We start from the raw sequence: 15489 nt of genomic DNA, 5'->3' as shown, positions 1-15489 counted from the left end.
AATAAGATTTAGTTCGTTAGATGTTATCAATTACCCATATATAGGATATATACTTCTAAAACAATATGATTGTCAATGAGAAGATCTTCCAATATTTTCATGACTCCATAAGATGTAGTTGGAAAGAAAGACAAATCTTAAGCATGTTAAAGATTTGGGGTTGTGTGCTAACAAGCAATATTTGTTTGATAACAATCTTGTAGGATATCCTTAAAATAACTTTTGGATATCGCTTCTATAAACCAACTAACAAATGTTGTTTTGTTGGGAAGTTCATTGTAATTCTACAATGTGATTTGCCTAAAAGCAAATGAACGAGAGATAGAACTCAAAGAATGAGTTCTTTGAGAGACAAGAAAGTAATCAACAAATATAACAATCTAGTTCCTATACCTCAAGCTCCAAGGTAGTCGATAAGAATGAAAATTCTTATGACTACATTGAGTGCATATACGATATATACTCAAGAAAATGGTAAAGTACCATTTGGCTCGAAATAATGAAACCTTCATAGCTAATTGGTAGCTTAAGGTGACTACAATCAAATAGAATGGTTGACTTTAAAGGAACCATTTTTCACGTAGTCTTAGTTTCAATAAATTCGAAGATTGCTAGCTACAACTAAATGGTGATTCAATGTTTTGACATACTATGGGTTTCCGAAACCATTATTAAGATAGTCTTGATAATATATGTCTAAAACTATAAATCACAAGACATGTAAGTTGTAGAGATCCATCCATCATGGATCTTAGCAAGTTAGTGGGAGCTATTTGCATTTTATGAGAAAATGATCAAATCGTTTGATTTCTCATAAAAATCTTTTGTTTACTAGTTTTACAAAAGATTAGTGGGAGTTAATCATGTTCCTAAAATTTAAATATATATGATATATTAATTTTGGAAATGAAAAGAATACTTCTTCGTTAAAGTTATGACTTTAATACATTACATGAAGATAGAATGTATATGGGAGATATAGTCTATATATATGGGATGGAAATCTATAATGATATATTTCATGATATAATTGGATTATATCAATCCCTAATAATAGACAATGGATGCTAGGAAGTTTCTCATATGATGATAAACTTCAATATGAAGGACGATTCTAGTGAGACTAGCAAGTTGCCCTTCTCAAAGGGAACGTGCCCCTTTGACTCCCAAAGAAATAATGCGTAAATAGAATCCTTTATGCATACGCAGAAATGTGATTTATGTATTTCATATTGTATGAAAAACATTGATATGAGTTGTACCTAGAACGGTACAAGACGATATCAGTGCAAGCCCAGGATCAGAACCATGGCAACTGTCAAGTGAGTCCTTAAGTATTTAAGAAATACTAAAGGATAAATTCCTCAAAGATCGAGGAAGAATTAGAGTAACGTAATGGAAGCGTAAATGTATTAGATTATGAATCTAATCCATCATTGGATGTTTCTTCATTATGAATGAAGAGATAAACGAATATCTTTTTATTATGAATAAAGAGATATTTGGATGGAAACATTAAAGTAATGACTTTAGTGTGTTCCGTTATGAATGCAAGATATATTGCCATATAGAAGTTTACAACAATGTTGTTTGGATGGGAAAGTTCATTTATGAACTCTCTATTCGGTTCCAACCAGAAAGTGTATGACACTAATGGGGCGATAGCTCAAGCCTGGGAATCAAGGTCTCATCAAGATCCGAACACAAATGAGAGACTGAACCACATGATTGAGAATCATGTATAATGGTGACGTCGTTATTCTCAAGGTTGCTTCTGTGGATAACACATATAGATATCCACTGTCTAGGCTACTATTCAGCCATTTATGAAATGACTACAGAAGAGATATCATCATTGATGATCAAGCTGATTGGCTCTAGTGCAAGTGGGAGATTGTTGGAAATGTGCCCTAAAGCCAATCATGTGATGATACTTTACGGACATTTCACATGTTAAACTAATCTAGTTTAACATATAAAGGGCATACATTATTGTTTGAGCCGTCTCATATAAATGTTATATGCTTAAACAATAAAGTCCAAGGAATTTGTGATTGGGAGAATGTAATCTAATGAAGTTAGATTCTTGAGACCATTCTTTCGTAGACACATCCTAAACGTTCCTGATCATAGGATTGCCAATTGGGCATTGACAGTCCGTCAAGATCGGTACGTACTATGTCTTCTCTCAGGGAGAGTGATTAGTCTCTAGTCATTGGTGTGTGTGACATCAAGACAAGTACGGTAGGTGCTCAATAGAGAATGAGTTCACTGAACGCGATCAACGAAGAGTTCTCATATTCCATGTCACATGAGAACTCATGGTTGGGATAATGCAAAGTAGTCCTTTGACCTGAGGCATCATAGTTGTCTTGTGGTTAAGACCTTGATCTTTGATTATGTCAAAGTCATCCCACCAGGAGGGTGTCCACGGCATCGTTGGGGTCAAGCCGCTTAGCTATGGAGACAAGTGAATGCGCAACAAGGGATCTCTAACCTTCAAACCGTTTGAAGGAGAATACTCTCTGATATGATTTGAATCTCTGGCCAGAGTATGAATGAGATTTGGGAATGCGTTCCTAATCACATTCAAGGTAATCATATAAGCACAAGACACACATTGGATAGTAGACATGAGAAAATAAACTATCAAACCAAACAATGTGGTCAAGAGTATTAGATTAGAGAAGGACCGTATTGCATTTGTAATCCCAGACTGAATAGGTTCTCCACCTCTTCTGATTAGCTTGGGTAACCATGACATACGGCTAGGTGTCACTCATGGTTTGTGGAAGCCCTAAACGTGTGTAATCACTAAAGGGAGAATTGAAAATAGTTTCAATTCACAATCGATGTAAAATGGTTTTAATCGCCCACTACCTCGCTAAAAGGAACCTAATGGATCGTACACCGTGTAAGGTAGAGATGGACGAAATAAATGAAATGAGTAAGATTAATTGAATGGTTTAATTATTTATGGCAAGGATTAATTAATATGTTAATTAATTAAACGAATAAGTTCGTTAAAGACCACGGGATAGTTTTGGACCTTAAGGCCCAATGGGCTTCGAACGTCAAGCCCATTAACTTAAGTTGTATGACAATTTAATGAATAAAGATTCATTAAAGCCCAAAAGCCCAAAAATCCCTAGGTGGCCAGCCATATTAGATGAATTAGGGTTGTTTGGTTATTTAGGTCACTTAAAGAAGTGACTATATAAATGACTTTATAGCCAAATATTCATTAAGTGAAATAAGGGTTTATTTTTGGGGAAAATGGGTGAGAATTGTCTCTCCATTTTCTCTCTAAAGAGGCCAACACCTTGGAGGTGATTAGCTAGTCATCTAATCCTCCAAGGTCACTCATTCATCATCCAATCTCTCCTTGGTGTAGAGACTTAGAGGTTCTCAATTTTGGGAACTTGGAGAACCTATTCTTCCATCCAAATCCATGGATCTAAGAAGCAAGGAATGAAGGCCCTATCTCTTTGGGTGATTAGCCTTTGCTTATGCAAAGAGGAATCTACAAAGGTATTAATTTCAACTCACTTTGTTTTGAGTTGATTATTGGTTCACCAATCTACTAGGCTTTGAATTTCATGGGTAAATGTTTTGTATTTGAGTGCATGTAAGCATGATTCCGCCTTTAATTGTTAATTGCATGCTATATGATGTTGCTCAAATGAACATGTTTTTCAAAATAATTCCTTCAGCAATCTCATCGATCCCCACCATCAAACAACTCCCCTTGAGCTCAAGAACAATTCCCTATCATTGGTTGAGGTGTCAGAGCAAGAATGGAGAACGAATCAAAGCACACCCAAATTTAGGGTTCCGACGGGTTTTTAGAAATAGTTGAATTTTCCAGTGAGTCGGGGCGGCCGACAACCGCGTGCGGCGGCGCATGGGCTGATACCCCACCTGACCATCTTAGGCTAATTTTGAAGCCCCGATTCCATAATTGACATTCGTTTAGTGAAATTACAATGTTTTAATATAGTTTCGTAGTTGACCACCTAGTTGGCCACCACGTGGTCCTTATACGAATTGATGATCTGACTGTTAGATCGTCACCAAACCTTAGTACCATATAGTACATAATATTTGAAGATTATAGGAACTAACAGATCGAGAATCCGACGTACGGATCTTCCTAAATTAGATTTGTAAGTTTGTAAAATAACCATCACTTAATTTTAGCAATTGGTGGAGATCCGACCGTTGGATCGTTATGAAACTTTAGGATGTTGTTCTAGGAAGCATAATATGGATCTTTGGAAGTTACGGATCAGAAATCCGAGGAGTGGATCTTTCGAATCGAGTTACGTAGGGTTGTGGGCCCTATCATCGACCTTTGACCGACGGTTGACTTTTGGTCAATGGATTTCAAATCATTCTAGAACATCCTTGGGGATGTGTTTTACGTAAGTTACGTGTTCTATCGATAAGAATCCTGAGTTGTGATTTGATATTTGTTCTAGGCGACGTTCGTTCGTGACGCCTTGATATTATGCTAGGGACTTGTAGCACAGACTCCAAATGAGTGCGTCTTTTTCCTTTTTATAGTGTGTATATATATATATATATATATATCCTGAGTTGTGATTTGATATTTGTTCTAGGCGACGTTCGTTCGTGACGCCTTGATATTATGCTAGGGACTTGTAGCACAGACTCCAAATGAGTGCGTCTTTTTCCTTTTTATAGTGTGTGTATATATATATATATATATATATAAACTTTATAGTTTCCACGAATGCTTTGAACTGAGTTATGCATAGCATGCCATGATTTAAAGGTGTTATATTTAAATATTGCATTATGATGGGATTTGTGATTATGCCAAATGATCCTACGGGGGCGCAGGTAAGTTCAGTTGAGTTATTATGTGATTGAAATGGTTGAATTATATGAGTATGCATATATTCATTAAAGCTAATCATGGATGCATCTCGGTATTAATGCTTCCGCCCTGGGCCAGGGCCAGCCTTCACGTGATTGTTCACCTCCCGCACCGCATGCTTACCTTGGATCCAAGTCTTGTGCCAGCTTGTCGTACAGACAACAATAGATGGTTGACTCGTAGGTGACTCGCGATTTATCGCACAACTTTCACATGATCGTAGCACTTGAGCGTACATATTTATACCCAGCCTGTCATACAAGTCACACTATGTGACTCCGACTCGTGTGCTAGCCTAGATTGATGAGCTATAGATCCAGTCGTACAGGTCACGCAAGGTGACTCCAATTGGCATACTATTTTACATTAGTTGCACATTTGGTTTACATCTTTTAGTGCTGAAATATTATGACATGGCATATCTCAATTTTTGCTGGTCTTGTGCATTGGTTTTTATACCTACGTAGTACTATTATTTTTGGGAAACTATACAGGTTTTACGGTGAGGGGTTATAATGATTTCAAAAGGTTTTTATTAAAACTTTATTTTCAGGCTTACTCACCCTTGTTTTTCACCCCTTTAGGTTCTAGTAGCAGAGTTTTCGTATTGACGAGGATTATTGGCAAATCTTGGAGTAGACAATTACCATCGATGGTATAATTCTCACCCTATTTTATTGTACTATACTTAAGCTCTGTCATCACGTGTGAAATGGGTTCACACTCGCTCATTGCACACTCTTGTACTTAGGCACTTTTAGGTTTAAATTTGTTCACATCTTCCACATCAATACACTTTATGGCTTCGTCACCTACTAGGTGTCGGCCAACACAACTCGATTCGGAGTCCTAGTGGACAACCCAAGTCGGGGTGTGTCATACATGGAAAAAGAAAAAAAATTCTGATGTATAGTATTGCCGGTGATTGTGATTACTATGTTAGTATTTATTTTAGGTCATGAAAATTATGGCTTGATGAGGATATTTATTTTGCCAATGAATCTAGCAGGGAATCTGAAACTATGGTTAAGAATCACGATTTTTATTCATTGGTTTCCTTATTTTTAGAGCTTGAATAAAATCGTAGACTGAGATTATGATTTTATTCACCATTAAAGGAATGGGGGAAATAGTTCTAATTCATTTTCGTAACTCGATGGTTGAAATCTCGAGGACGCGATTTATTTTAATGGGGGTGAATGTAATACCCTGAAAATTTAAATATATGAAATAGAATACTCATAATTATGAATATGTTGAAAAAAAAAAAAGAAAAAAATCGATTTATAGTTATGAAAATTTAATTGAGGAATTTTAAAATTTTGTTACCGGAAATTATTATAATTTCCGTATTGGTATTATTGAGATTTTATATTATTTTTCAAGAATTTATATTAATTTATTGAATTGAGTTTTAAATTAAACTAGTTACGAAGTTTGAAGTTTAGAAGTTAATTATAAAAAATCCATAGACCCTTCGAGGTCACAATTTATATTTTTGAATAGAGCTCGATATCACAACCGTTCATGAAACGAAGCTAAAATGAAGAAGTTATTAACATTTAAAGTCAAGGATATTTTGGTAATTTTAACCTTTTTTTAGAAGACTCCTGATTTTCTGGAGCGATGTGATATGCCATGTGTGTGGTTGGGATGAAAGGAAAAGAAAAGAAGAGTGAGAGATGGACGGCTAGGATGAGAAAGAGAGAAGAGAAAGGAGAGAAAGGAGGGAGGGGATCGGCCAATCAGGAAGAGAGGAAAAGAGGGGAAATGAGGGAGAAGAGAAAGAGGGAACCGAATCCCTCTTTGACCCGCCAACCCGACCTGACCATATCTCCCAATTTCGACCACCATTGACAACGAGACAGGTGCCAAAATGATCTTTACCTCGAACCCAGTCGTTCCCTCTACCAATTTCACCCAAAAGTATAGGAAAATTGGCCTTGAATTTGGGAGAAACCGCACGGTGGGTGCGGGGGGTTCTTGCCGTCGATCCTCCTATTTCTAAAACAAATTCCTTCAATCACCACAACCTATAGCATCCTCTTGAGCCCAAGAACAAAGCCCAACCAAGTTTGGGGGCGGTGGAGCTGTTTTGGAGTCGAATCAAGAACACCCAAATCAAGGGTTTCCAGCGGTTCGAGGTCGATTTGAGGTGTTTTCCAGCCGAATTGGTCTTTGGCCCAAGTATAAAAGTTGTTCCTCTCATTGAACTCTACTTGCCTATAAAATTTGGTACTTTTTGAAGTTTGTTAAAAAATTAGGTTTCCATTCGCCGGAAATCGCCACCCACTGCGACGCATGGCCAGTGGGCCGATGCTGTCATTTTGTACAAATTTGGATATTCTAAATATGAATTTGGTACCCATTGGATGTGTTTAAATCATTAGAACTAATGTTGGATATTTTATTTATTGGAAATATAATCGGAAATGGATTAAGATTGAATGGTGAACTACGAAAGGCTTGATCCCGTTCAAGGTATGTAGGCAGTCTAACATGGGTTAGATGCAACGTTAAATAATCAAGACAAATCTTTTGTTGAGAAATTGAACTAAGAAAGGGAATTTGGTGAATAATTTGAGATTTAACCTTATGTTTTCGTAAATCAATGTTGATCATAAATATTGTGAGGAAAAAGAAATTGAGGTAGAGAATCGTGATTAATGGTAGTTAACTAAACAAGAGTTTAGTTTGGGTCTATCATCGATATTATTTTTTGAAATAAATATTTCAAGGCAGGGCGTTACAATGATCATCCCAGGATGGGTGCCTCATCAAATCCTCATTAGGTAGCAAAAACCTAGTGGGAAAAATGCTCCTAATCATATGAAAAAGAGTACATTAAGATCAAGTGAGTATGCTTGAAGATACTACTCCCGAGTTAGACATAACTTCCAAATAAAAGAACCATAAGCAATTCAACTCAGATAATTTACACATATCGATTCCTTGGACAAGTTTCTGAAAAGTAGACTTGGTAAAGAGATCAGCCAGGTTGTCCTAGGAATAGATTTGCTTGACTTCACTGTTCTGATGTTGTTGTTGCTAATGAGAATAAAAGAACTTTGGCGTTATGTGCTTAGTGTTGTCTCCCTTGATGTATCCCTTCTTTAACTGCTTAATACATGTTGCATTGTCTTCAAAGATCGTCATAGGAAGATTAACGATGAAAGTATGACCACTAGTGCTTCAAATATGTTCCATGACTGCTCTCAACCAAAAGCACTCACACGATGCTTCATGTAGGGCAAGGATCTCATCATGGTTCGAAGAAGTTGCAACTAGCGTTTGCTTGGTACACCTCCAAGATATAGCATTGTCTCCAATGGTAAAGACATAGCCTATTTGAGAACGTGCCCTATGTGGGTCAGATAGATATCCAGCATCTGTGTAACCAACAAGGCGGGAATCAACTGGAGAACCGAGGGGGGCGGCGACTCCTTTCGAGGATTTTGGGAGGGGGTAGAACAAGCCCAAATCCATCGTACCCTTAAGGTACCGGAAAATGTCTCTAACACCATTCTAGTGTCTACATGTGGGCGCATTGCTGTATCTAGCTAAAAGATTAACAACGAAGGAGATGTTGGGTCTAAGTACAATAAAGCCCCAATTGCACTTAGGTATGGAACTTTAGGCTCCAAAATCTCTTCCTCATCCTCCTTTGAACGGAAGGGATCTCGTTTAGCATCTAGAGTCTGAACGACCATAGGAGTACTCGAAGGCTTCTCTTTATCCTCATTAAAACGTCATAACACCTTTTGCGTATAGTTCGATTGATGTACTAAGATTCCATCCGAACAATGCTCGATCTCTAGGCCGAGACAATATCAAGTTTTCCCAAGATCTTTTATCTTAAATTCCGATTTTTAAGTGAACAAAAATTTCCTCAAGCTTTGCGGGAGTTCTGATGAGTTTCATGTCGTCGACATAAACTACAACGATCGCAGATCCATAATGTGACTTCTTTGTGAACACGCATAGGCATAATTTGTTGTTCACATAACCTTGACTTGTCAAATATTCACTCAGACGATTATACCACATCTGCCCGAATTGTTTCAATCCGTAGAGTGATCTCCTCAATCTAATAGATAGAGTGTTTTATGGTCTAGAACTATTTGAACCAGTCAATGGAAATCCTTCTGGAACTTTAATGCATATTTTTGCATCTAGATCCCCATAGAGATACGCGATTACCACGTCTATAAGCTGCATATTCAGTTTTTCAAAAACTACCAAACTGATAAGGTAGCGGAACGTTATGACATCCATTACAGGGGAATACGTCTCCTCGTAATCAATCCCAGGGCACTGAGAGAAGCCTTGAGCTACAAGGCGTGCTTTGTATTATACTATTTCATTCTTCTCATTATGTTTCTTCACAAGAACCCACTTGTAGCCCATAGGCTTCACATGTGGTGGAGTATGAGCTATAGGTCTAAACACCTTACGTTTCGCAAACGAATCGAGTTTGACCTGGATTGCTTGTTTCCAGTTTGACCAATCCGTTTTATGTCAGTATTCATCAACAGAACATGGTTCGATGTCATCGCTAAGTATGATGTCAGTAGCTACTGTGTATGCAAATGCATAGTCGACGATCATCTCAATCCAAATCCAAACGTCATCAAATACTACGTAGTGGACAAAAATCTCACGATTCTCAAGAGGTCGGGTTGTCTCATCTAAAAATCACCATAATCTACAATAACCTTATGTGTTGGAACAGATGAGTGAACGATGGTCGAATTCAAACTAGGGTCACTAGTTTGTGTTGTTTTCCTCTTTCGGGGTTGTGAATCCTTTGAACCAAAGGGTCTGCCATGCTTCAAGGTCGGAGCAGATGATTGGCTAGTGATAGGAGCATATTTATGCAACTGAGTTAGCTTGTTCTCATGCATTTATGTTGTTATTTCTTAGTTAATTATGTATTTCAAGCTATTTTCGTGTGTTTGTAGGTCTATAGGCCTTATGAAGCAATAAGATGCATTTTGGAGCAGTTTTGGGCTTGGAATGAATAGCACATGCATGGAGCAAGGTGGATGGACAAAATTGAAGACTAAATAGGCTAGGAATGTGTTAAAGAGAAAGAAGAATTAATGTAAAAAGGACAAAGAGCTCAACCACAAAGGGGTGTCACTCCACTATTCACCTTTCCATCATTGCCGTGCACCACCATTTTTTTTTTCTTTCTACCCATGCCTTATTAAGGACTTTGGCACACACACACACACAAAAATCATTTCCCCCACACTTGCTTTCTGCAATACATTGATAAAAAAAAGTTCATTTTAAGTCATGCTTTACTATGCTTCAAGAACAAGGGTATGGATGGTCCTAAAACTAGGCTAGGTAAGGATAGTGTGGATTAACAAAGAACATAGGCTTAAAAAGGCTCAACGGGGTTAAACTTAAACACATAATGAAATAAGGGCACGGCAATTTGGCTTTGGTGGTCACTACACAACTTCATCTTGAATATGTGTTATGTAAATCAATAGCATGCTTTGAATGAAATAGGCATGAGTTCTAGCATTTGGAACTAAATGATGAAACGCCTTCTAAGTAGCAACCAAGCAAAGAATAATGAGATCATGCAACGACTTTAGAAAACAATGATGCACAGATTATTAACTCTCCAAATAAACGTTTAGGCTCAAGTCTCACAAGGTTGTAGCGTTCATTTGAGTTCCTTCCTTCAAGCATGTTACAAAAACTGATTTTTCCTTTATGATTGCATGTGACTTCATAAATTATAACCACAACCAAGCATACACCAAAGAGTAAATCAAATTTTCATCCATGTTTATAACTCTCTTTAATAGTTATGTAATTAAAAACCAAATCTTCATCATTGTGTTGGAAGGTACCCTAAGACACAAATAAACACACAAAAACAACTTTTTGGGTTTTTCAAAACAATTTTTCAATTTTTTATGAGATTTTCGGATTTTTATGTCAAAACACACTAAAACACTCCAAAACAGCTTAAAAATACTTACAAACATCAAGGAACAACACTAGAAGTAATGGGTGATAAACTCCTACGAATTTTATGCAAAACAACTTGGTTAGCTAGCCACCAATGTACTGGGCCGCGTGGAAGGTGCGGCCTCCCCAACTTAAGGGATGGTTTGGCCTTCCCAGGCGATGTTACTATTTACGCGGGGTACGTCTATCCTTGCAGGTGCGTTTGCAGCAGGTATATGTGATCTTGTCACCTTAGCTAGATCAATAAAAGCATCTGTTATGCTTTGAGCAATGCTCTGAAGATCTATAATTCATCGCACCTCAGTTTAAGACTGGGCAGTGCAGGGATCTAGATGAGACATAGTGGGAGCATGCCACGATAATTCGCGGCGTTCTCCAAGAATTTTCACATGCTTATCTCCCCCTAATGACGGGAAGACTATCTCATAAAAGTGACAATCCGCAAAACAAGTGGTAAAAAGATCTCCTGTTAGGGGCTCTAAATAGCGAATAATTGATGGCGAATCATAACCAACATAGATTCCTATTTTTCTTTGAGGACCCATTTTGGTACGTAGTGGCGGCGTTATTAGCACATAAACTACGCACCCAAACATACGTAAATGTAAGACGTCAAGCTTATATCGAATAACCAACTGTAATGGTGAATAAGGTTGGGTAGCGATGGGCCTCAAGTGGACCAACATAGATGCGTGCAATATTGCATAGCCCTAGGCAGATACCGACAATTTGGTTCTCATAACCAAAGTTCAAGCTATCAATTGAATGCGCTTTATGAAAGCTTTTACCAGGCCGTTTTGGGTGTGAACATGGGGTACAAGATGTTCAACTTCAATCCCTACTGACATGCAATAATCGTCAAAAGTATGTGACGTAAACTCTCCAGTGTTATCTAGTCGAATCGACTTGATCAGATAATCAGGGTGGTGAGCCCTAAGCTTAATAATTTGTACTAGGAGTTTTGCAAATGTAATGTTACGTATGGACAATAAGCAAACATGTGACCATCGTGTTAATGCATCAACCAACACCATAAAGTATCTAAATTGCCCACATGTTGGTTGGATAGGTCCACAAATATCCCCTTGGATCTTCTGAAGAAACTTAGGAGGGTTGTGAATAATCTTTGTAATTGAGGGTTGAGTATTCAACTTCCCCAAAGAACACGCTTTGCATAGTGAGAATCCAACGTAGGGAGGCAAATGATGCCCATGTGATGATTTGAGGATACAGCGCATCATGTTACTTCCGAGATGTCTCATATGGTCATGCTAAAGCAGCAAAGTGCTCTGGAACTCAAGCATAGGGCCGGCCACATGGTGGGGCTTCTATGCCGCGAATGGTTGTTATGTACAACCCACTCAGGAGACATTCCAACTTCTCGTGAATACACTTCTGGCCATACTCGTAAGAAGTGATACAAAGAAATTCAGATCCATTATCTTCAGTGGTTTTATCTTGAATATCTCTAAAACTCAGCAACGTTCTTCTGGAACATAAAGAATAAAAGGCCTCTTTAATGGTTAAGATAGTAAAATAGTGTCGCTTACGCAATATGGTGTGCGTGGTAGCACTATCAGCTAGACAACTAACTTCCCCACTAGACATACCTAGAAATAAATTGATTGAATTGGTCACATGCATAAATAATTCCATTCATTCAATTAATCAATTCGAGAAATAATATCCATAAAAATAATTATCCATAATTCAAACCAAACCAAAACCAAACAAATTATTCCAAATACTTAGAAAAATTGTCCACAAATTAAACCATAAACCTAAAAATGGGGGGGAGGGGGGTGTTCGACCACTCTTAGTGGGTTCGGCCACTAGGGGTAAAAACACCCTAAAAACATGTCTAGAAGAATAAAAACTTATTCGTCCATAGGAGCTGACGCCTCCTTAAAATCTGATATCTCCATGGATGTAGTAGCATATTTGAGATGTTCCACATTGGCAAAGTTAGATTCACGATGGGAATAATACTTGGCAATGGCCTCAGGGGTAGCTCTGCATGCATGTGAACAATGATCCTTTGATCCACAGTAGTAACACATGTCCATTTTAGTGGAAGCCAATTGAGCAGTAGCTTTTCCCTTGTTCTTGAAGTTTGGGGCCTTAGGGGCAAGGGGTTGGCTCTTCTGGGTTAAATTTCCTCCCTTAGGTGGGCTTTGGCTTTGTTGACCTTGGGCCTGTAGTTAGGCTTACCACTCATTACCACAGCCACGCTGCCTTTTTCGTTGTTTATGGCTGCTAGAATTGGTCACATGACCTTCAAGAGCAGTGTTCGAGCCAGTGGGTTGAGCTTGATGATTTTTCATCAAAAGCTGGTTTTGCTTTTCAACGAGAAGTAAAACATAGATCAAATCCAAAAATTTGGTGAACTTTTGTGCCCTATATTGTTGTTACAGGACAATATTGGTGGCATGGAAGGTCGAATAGGTATTCTCCAGGAGATCTGATTCGGTTAAGTCCACTTTACAGAACTTAAGTAGTGATTGGATTTTATAAACTTCAGAGTTGTATTCATTCACAAACTTAAAGTCTTGGAAGCATAGATGCTGTCAGTCTTGTCTTGCTTCAAGCAAGTAAATGTATTTATGGTGATCGAAACGGTCGGCCAGAGCAAGCCAGAGGGTGTGTAGGTCTTCCTCGGTGAGGTACTCGGTTTGTAGAGCATCATGGATGTGTCTTCGAATGAAGATCATTACAGTAGTTTTCTGAGCTTCATCAACGGGTTTGTCGTCGATAGGTGCCTTAATGGTGGCTCTAATACCTTTTGCAGTAAGATAGAGCTTCACGTCTTGAACCCACTTTAGTTTCTTCCAGATACTTCCAAAGAGTTGAAATTAGGCTTGTTCAAGTTCGACATGTCCCTAAAATGGAGGGTACAACAAAATGTGGTTTGTCATATGGTAATCCATTGATATACATCATAGAACATTTGAGTTCTATATACATGTATTGGTTTAATTTAAGCATGAAAGCTACAAGTTTCATGTGGTAAGTTTTGAATGAAAACTTCGGGTTTCAAAGGCACTAAATATGAAACTACAGGTCCAATTTAGTTTTATGAACGATTAGTTCATAAAGAAGAGGTTCCTACAAGAACATAGAATGCAATATGCTGATTTAAGTGTAGTGGATTTGAGTTGCTTCGAGAACTCAAGTGTGAAAGCTTCGGGACTACGAAAGGATGTCAACGGTTCAAAGTATAAAAATAAATTATTGAATTGTTAATGTCAAAAAGTGATATTCGGGTCAATAATTTTGGATTAATTATCAAATTAATGGACTGCAATTTTAATTAATTCACTAGATCGGGACCAAACGAGGTCGATCAAGGAAGCAAAATAATGACAAACGGGTCATATTAGCTTCGGTTGGTGATAAACCAAGTGATAATTAAATTAGAATTAATTAGCATAAACCAAAGCACCCCAAAAAATATTTGGGCATGATTTATAACGCCTGGATGCCAAAAATTGGCATTGGGTCGAAAAATAATGCAGGAATAGGCTCTGCAGTTTCGGCTGCAAGTTTATTGGGCCTCGGAAAGGGTTGCAGGCCTCGGGCCTAGTGGTCTGGGTGAGCCCAGTAGCAAAAGCTGCTGGTTTTGGGCCACGGATCAAGCCCAGCTGAAGGCCGACTTGCGAGTTGGTGGAGGGAAGCCCAACCGAAGCTGGGTTTTGGGTTTTTAGGTCTGGGCGAGTCAAGCTCAGCAACGAAAGCTACGGTCGAGTGGGCCGAAAGCTAGGCCGAAGCCCAGTAAGTAATGGGTTGCTACGAGTAGGCCTGTCATGGGTTAAGGAAAGCCCAACAGCAAAAGCTGCAAGAGATGGGCCAGGAACATGCGGACAAGTCCAAGAAGGTTGCACGCTTCTCGGTTTACGCTTGGGGACTTCAGGCCAATATAAGCCTACCAGGTCGAAGGCCTGCGCCTCTATGCATGGGCAGCAAAGCCCAAAGGGCTGCTGTTGTGTGGTCTAAGGTGTCAAAACGACATAGTTCCATGATTTTCTCCACGCGGCTAGGCTACAAGCCAGAGCAGTGGTTCGGCGGCGGTGCCAGGATGGTGCGGCTGTCGTGCCGCATAATCCCATATTTGTTTTTTGTTTTTTTGTTTTTTGACATCTTTAGGGTTTGAAAAATCCTAAATTGCTTCCAATTTATTTATATGCTTTGACTCACAAATTCCACATAACAATATAATTACGTAATGCATGAAACGTGTATATATATATATATATATATCGGAAGGAAAAATATAAATATAAGGGATTCATGCATCATGGGGAATGTTTTCATGCGTCATGTCGTTTCAAATATCTTACTTTATTTTAAGCGTACCTGATTGGCAGAAAACAAATAAAAGCCTTTGAATTTTGTAGAAGAGAGCCTCCTCCTACGATCCTTCTGTTCCTTAACTTCTAGTAAGAGCGTGCTGATAACGTGTTCTAGACCTATTGGACTGAACTATTCTAAAGGAATATAGAGACGAAGGCCGGTGGCAATAAGCAAAAAAAGAGAGAGATTTAATTGTGAGGTGTGTGTTGTATCATCCCATTGTGCCTTTATTTATAGTAGTA

Source organism: Malus sylvestris, chromosome 13, assembly GCF_916048215.2.
Source record: "Malus sylvestris chromosome 13, drMalSylv7.2, whole genome shotgun sequence".
Lineage (NCBI taxonomy): Eukaryota > Viridiplantae > Streptophyta > Magnoliopsida > Rosales > Rosaceae > Malus > Malus sylvestris.
This window is presented reverse-complemented; position numbering follows the sequence as displayed.